Source organism: Mandrillus leucophaeus, unplaced genomic scaffold (assembly GCF_000951045.1).
Source record: "Mandrillus leucophaeus isolate KB7577 unplaced genomic scaffold, Mleu.le_1.0 Scaffold433, whole genome shotgun sequence".
Lineage (NCBI taxonomy): Eukaryota > Metazoa > Chordata > Mammalia > Primates > Cercopithecidae > Mandrillus > Mandrillus leucophaeus.
This window is the reverse complement of record NW_012104621.1, coordinates 252,582-258,908: the sequence shown is the minus strand read 5'-3', so window position 1 is coordinate 258,908 and position 6,327 is coordinate 252,582. Positions and strand designations below refer to the sequence as shown.

General features: G+C 49.4%; 1 protein-coding gene across 1 annotated transcript in view; it reads left to right on the top strand.

Annotated features, from left to right (window-relative positions):
- Positions 1 to 6,327, top strand: part of SHB (Src homology 2 domain containing adaptor protein B) — a 168,661-nt gene that overhangs the window by 15,648 nt on the left and 146,686 nt on the right. The gene's annotated exons all lie outside the window — the stretch shown is intronic.

Sequence of the window (6,327 nt, the reverse complement as noted above, 5' to 3'; positions counted from 1 at the left end):
CCCACCCCCAGCTCCAGGTTTCCAAATCCGGGCTGCCTGGTACCGGAGCTGCTCCGGGAACCTCCACGCGTGCTTTTCCGGTTGAAATGCGCTGCCCCCAAGAGCGCTCCTCACCGAACCCGTCAGTTCCTGCCGCTGCGCGCGGGAGGGGGTCAGCCTATCAGGCCCGGCTGGAAGGAGACCCCACCCCTCCTATCCTCACCTGCTTCCTTCCTGACCTCAACCCTACCCCATACGGTCCCAGGAACACGGGGGCACTTTGTGACAACCCCCTTCCTAACGCATTGGGCCATCTAGTTCCCTCCCTTTGAAGCAGACGAGTTAATTACAGCCAGACTAGGCCCCCTCCTCCTCCTTCACACTCCTGTGAAGCCCTCCCTTCCCCCGTAAAATAATACTTGTTCTGTCTACTTCTGGTGGAAGGCAGTGTTTTGATTAAATCTGAGGCCCGGTGGGAGAGCTTCTTCCTTCTCAGCGCTGGTCCGTGTCTGTTGTTCTCCCCACCTTCTTCCCCCAAAGATAAACCTTTGCCCAGGCCTGGGCTGGGGGAGACAGATTAAGAGTCTGAGTTCCTTTTAGGACTGGACGTCCAGACAGCAGTGAGGCAGGCTCTTACCTGCCAGCTGGTGCTTGGAAAGGGATCTTATTTGTTTGCCAGGAGAGAGGAGGAAGGGAATGTCCCTCCTCTAGTTTTTCTGCCTGGCCTCCTCTCCCCGAGGTCCCCGGAATATCCCATCCCCTGCTTGATCTGCATGGGCAGTCCGTGGAGGATCCCACCTCTCCCTGGAGGCAGTTTGGGGCACGCCTCGGAAGCTTGGACTCTGGGTTTCCTAAGCACCCAGGATGCCACACCTAGATGACAACTAGCTGGGAGCCAGGTGGCCACCCAGGAGCTGCCTTGGGAGAGGGGGTAGATTTCCCTGGGAGCCACCAGGACCCTGGGCTTGTGGTTGATCAGTGAGGGAAACACCAGATAGGCTCCGTGCAGTCTTATGCATGGCCCAGGCTTGGCTTGGTGCAGGCACTGGGGAGGTCTTGAATATAAAAGAAGGCACAATAGGGTCACGGCCAACTGCACCGGACTTTATGCATCCTCCTTGTTACCCTGCAGCCACGCCCCAGATGGGCAGATCTCCTTTCTCTTTCACTGCTAGTGGTTCAAAACTTCAGTAAATATTTTTTTCCCAGTTACAATTAAGACTGTTTCAAACACTGAGAAATGATTTGTTTTATAGCCAGGTTGTCAAAATGTTTAAGACTTGACTTCTTTTCATCACCAGATATTTCTTATGGGTCTTCTCTGTGCCCTCCCCTGCTGGGTGCTGGAGCAGAGACCCTCTGCAGTGAATGCTATGACAGAGGCCATAGTGGCATGATGGTGATGAGTGCTATGATGAGACCTTGTGTTACAGGGTTACAGGAAGGATGAAGGGCACGGGAGAGGTTGGGGGGTGTGGCATCGAGGAGTGCACCTTGGAGGCAGGGCCGTTATTGTGAGGGGGGCAGTGGTCACCATGATTGGCTGGAGAATTGCCCTGTGCTTCAGGGAACTGCAGGTGAAGTCCCATGTGACTGAAATTGAGAGGTTAAGATAAGTTGGGCAGGGCCTGGATCAGGGAGGACCTTGTAAGCTAAGCACAGAGGGGGCCTGTGAAGGGATTTAGCTGTGAGAGTGTTGTGATCAGATATGATTTTTTAGAAGATCTCTCTGGGCTGCTTTTCACCTACTAGGTTGTGACTGTAAGACCTTTGATCTTTTGAGAAGTTGTCCAGATGTTCTTTCTACCCAGGAGGGAGGAGGCAGCCAGAGAGGGTCAGCAGAACGTTCTAGTGCAGTGATCCTCAAACTTTGGTGTGCCTAGAGGGCTGGTTACAACAGATTGCTGGGGTCCATCCTGCAGCAACTAATTGAGCATGCCTGGTGGGGGACCTGAGTATTTGCATTCCAGCATTTCCCAGGTTGAGGGGAAGTGGCTGAGGGTCCTGGGACCATGCTTTGAAAACCACTCATGCAACAGTGGCTTCTTCTTAACTGTCCGTCTGGGTCTTCTGGTCAGGGCAGCCTTGGAATGCAGAGACTCTGGATGCCCTTGTTTCTGCCATCTGTGTGTGGCTACCTCCTGATCCTTGGCCAGCACCCCTCCACCCCCACCCCATCAGGCAGTCAGGAAGCAGTTGTTTTCACATTATTTCCAGTCAGACAGCTTTTGGGAGGCCAGGCACACTGTAGATCCAGCCTTCCTTCTGCCCCTCACTCATGGATCCAGGAAAACCCACTTCTGGCTCCTCATTTAGTCTTTGTCCATTGTTAGAGGTCTCACCCTCTCACCTAGGCTGGAGTGCAGTGGCGCAGCTATGGCTCACTGCAGCCTCAACCTCCCAGGCTCAAACAATCCTCCCACCTTAGCCTCCTGAGTCACTGGGGCCACGTACTGTCACACCTGGCTAATTTTTTTATGTGTAGAGATCAGGTGTCGCTATATTGCCCAGGCTCCTGGGCTCAAGTGATCCTCCTGCCTTGGCCTCCCAAAGTGCTGGGATTACAAGTGAGAGCCACAGCACCCCACCCACTTTTCCGTTTGTAATTATTTGGAAGAAAAACTAGCCTTACTCTAATGGTTTCTCCCCTAACATAGCCCGTTTTTCCCAGCGTTTACTTTGTGCTCAGAGATGTCTTGGTATAAGTGTGAGGAGGGGAGGTAATGAAGGATGCAGGAGATTTGTCCATATCTCTGGCCTGAGCCCCTGGAGGAGATTGACAGGAATTTCATCCTTTGTTTCCCAGTGTTTTTATCTTGGAGAATTTGGGGAGATCATCACCTAGGAGGTGGCTTTGAGCTGGATCTAGAGTTGGAAGTGGAATCCCAGCGCAGGGGAGAGGGTGACTGCAGGCTGCAGGAGTGTTTATGTGTCCGGGTGTGCATATGTAAGTGTATACATGTGTGTGAACATAGACGTGTGCATGTACGTGTGTGTATGTGTATAAAATCTCAACATGGGGCCTGTTCTCGGAAAGCAGCATTTTCATGCAGCTGGGCCTTGTTTGGGGAATGAGAGATGACAATGTGAGAGAGGTAAGGGCTTGAAGTTAGACCCCACAGGGGAGACCTTGAAGGTTGTTGAGCCAGGGAAGGGTTGTACTCAGAGCCATGGTGAAGGGGCATCCAGGCTATAAACAGCTGCCAAAATCTGGGGATCGAAGTTAGGGCACAGTTGTAGTTCTGGTGAGAGACGGTAAGGGCCTGAGCTCCTGGGAAGAGAAAATGAAACTGGAATAGGTAGACACATTATTCCTTCAAGTTGTGCTTTATTAGAAAAAAAAAAACAATGATTACAAAAGAGGCCAGTTACTTTGGTAGGTCTCCTTTTGTGCAGCCAAACAGGTCTTATCCAGTTATATTTTCTGCTGTAGTCTTGTTTCTTTTATTATAATTAAATAAATGTTGTTTCCACCACAATTAAGTCAGGATGCATCATGACATCAGTTTTCCCGGGTTTTAAATACATACTGATGTGTACCAACACTTTATATTTTGTCAGCATCCAGAGTTGAGTTAAATAACACTTTTTCCATAGTTACAGAATAAATAATATCATGTCTAACTTCTTTTTTTTTTTTTTTTAACATCCAGCAAACAGTTTCTAAACTGCCTGCTAGGCAGTGGGAGTTCAGAGAGAAATAAGTGGTGGCTAACTTTCCAAGAAGGAAGCTTCTCAGTTTGCAGTTGAATACCAGCTTCTCCTGGTCTAGTCAGGGAGACAGATACAACCAGAGAGACAATATCACAACCTGAGGAATGCCAGAAGTGTGTACAGAGGGCTAGGAGGGCCTGAACTTGCCTGGGAAGCCAAAGAGGGCCTTCAGGAGAAGATCGCCCTTGAGCTGAGCGTAGAAGGCTGAGTGGGAATTCCCGAAGCAGGGGAGTGGGGAAGAGGGCTTTTCATGCAAAGGGAATAAAGCAGCCAGTGCCATGGCCTGGAGGCTGGAGAGGATGGCTGGGGGCAGCAGGGCAGGTGTGGCGGGAGACTGCAGAGGGACGTTGGAGCCCACAAAGGGAAGAAAGTCTCATGTGCCTTGCTGCATAGTTGTGAATTATCATTTGTCCTGTTTCACATACAATCATCGATGTAGGGCTTGATTGAAGCCAGGGTCAAACATGAGTTGTCAGTCATTCCCATTTGATGAACAGCCACATTCTCCAGTTCTTAAAGTGTCACTGATGGAAAAGGTCAGGGTCGCACTTGGTAGCTGTGGTTTGGCTTGGGACACTTTCCCCTATGAAGTCCCATCCCCTGAAAGTAGTGTGAGAGAAATGCTGTGTATCAAATCCAGTTTTTCCTGCTTGAGTCCCCAGAAGGGAAATGCATTCTCCAGGCTTCATAGTAATCACTTATTCGGTCATTTAATTCTCACCATCCCACTGGGAGAGGCTTGGGTACTGTATTAGCTGTTGCTACATAACAAATCACCCCAAAACACCTGTGGTTTGATTGTGGGCCGTGCAGTCTCTATCGTAGCTCTTCAACTCTGCCACTGTAGCTTGAAAGCAGCCATGGACGATATGGAAATTAATGGGAACAGCTGTATTCCAATAAAACTTTATTTACAAAAAACAGGCAGCTGACCTGTGCACTGTAGTTTCCAACCCCTGCTTTAAATGATAAGCTTTTATTATAGCCACGAGCCTGTACATCTGAGTCATTTTTCTGGTCTCAGTTGGGCTCACTCATGCCTTTGCAGTCAGTGGGGGTGGGGTGGGTATGCAGCCCTGCTGATCCTGGCTAGGCTTTCTTACGTGTTTTGTGGGCTGGTTTAGGATGGCCTTGGGCTGCAACAATTCAGCTCTGTTCTGTGTGGTCTCTCCTTCTCCAGCACATGTTCGTATGACGGCAGCAGGGTTCCAAGAAAAAGCAGGAGCGCATGAGGTCTTTTGAGGTTGGAAACTGGCATGCTGACCCTTCTGTTCACCAAAGCAAATCATAAGGCCAGCCATGATTCAAGGAGAGAGGAGGAGCTGCAGTGTCCCATGGCAAAGGGCAGGGATACAGGCAAGCCATTAATTAGAGCCTTCAGTGCCATCATCTACCTTATCCCCATATTCCAGGTAAAGAAACTGAGGCTTAGAGAGGTTGATGACTTGCCTAATGTCACACAGCTACAAAGTGATAGAGCAAGGATCACACCAGTGCAGTCGAGTTCAAAACCTATATGCTTCCTCTATTTTCCGTGGTTTCAATGAAAATAAGTAGTATAAAGCTTGGATATTTACAGGAATATGTGTTACATGTCTCCTCCTCCTCTTTACTTAATGCTACTTGCAGCCCTCTGCCCTAATTTCTCCGCTTTCAAGCTTGTCTTTGGTGTCCCTAGAAGAGGCCCTAGATCTGGCTTTTCTGTTTCTCTCTCTTCCATCTGCCTCAGAGTTCCAGAAATGAGATGTTAATGCAGCACTTGAGTTATTTTATAGAGAAATTCTGAGCACAGAGTTGGCACATCCCAAGGGACAGCTGCACAAAACGTGAGTCTTGTAACTGTCATGTCTTCTCATTCTAACACCAAGCATTCCTTCCCTTCAAGGATTCGCCAGGCTGTGTGTGCTCTGTTTGGAGAAAGAGACTGGCGGTACACTGGCCCTGATCAACAAGGAACTTAAGTTTCCTTGAAAGAGATCAGGTGACTGTCCTCTCTAATCTGACAATCTCAGAACATGACTGATTACCCCAGGGCTTAACCCCCATGACTTGACCGTATCCTCTTTTTGCCCCCAGAGCATTTCTGACCCATAAAAATTAGCTTTAAAAGTCAAATCTGAAACAGCTGTGGTTTCCTCTGATGAGTCAGCAAGGTTGAACTTGCCTGTGGTCAAGCCTTCCCCTGATTAGTTTAGCTTGTGCTGGGAGAGCCCAGAAGTGGTGACCTGTGGGGAACGGGTAGGCCAGCTTGGCCCTAGAAAATAAACTGGGACGTGTGACTTTCCAACAGAGCTGGGGTGCTGGCTGGCTGACGGCAACACACCCTGTGGTTTTCTGAAGTTGGTTGATGGTGGCGGTAGGAGTGGTGCTTTTTTCTTTTTTTGAGACAGGATCTCACTCCTGTCCCCCACACTGGAGTGCAGTGGCACAATTACAGCTCACTGCAGCCTCAACTTTCCGGGCTCAGGCGATTCTTCCACCTCAGCCTCTCAAGTAGCTGGGACTACAGGCAGGCACACACCAGCACACCCAGATAATGTTTTTTTTTTTTTTTTTTTTTTAAGTAGAGATGGGGTTTCACGATCTTGCCCAGGTTGATCTCAAACTCCTGGGCTCAAGTGATCCGTCCGCCTT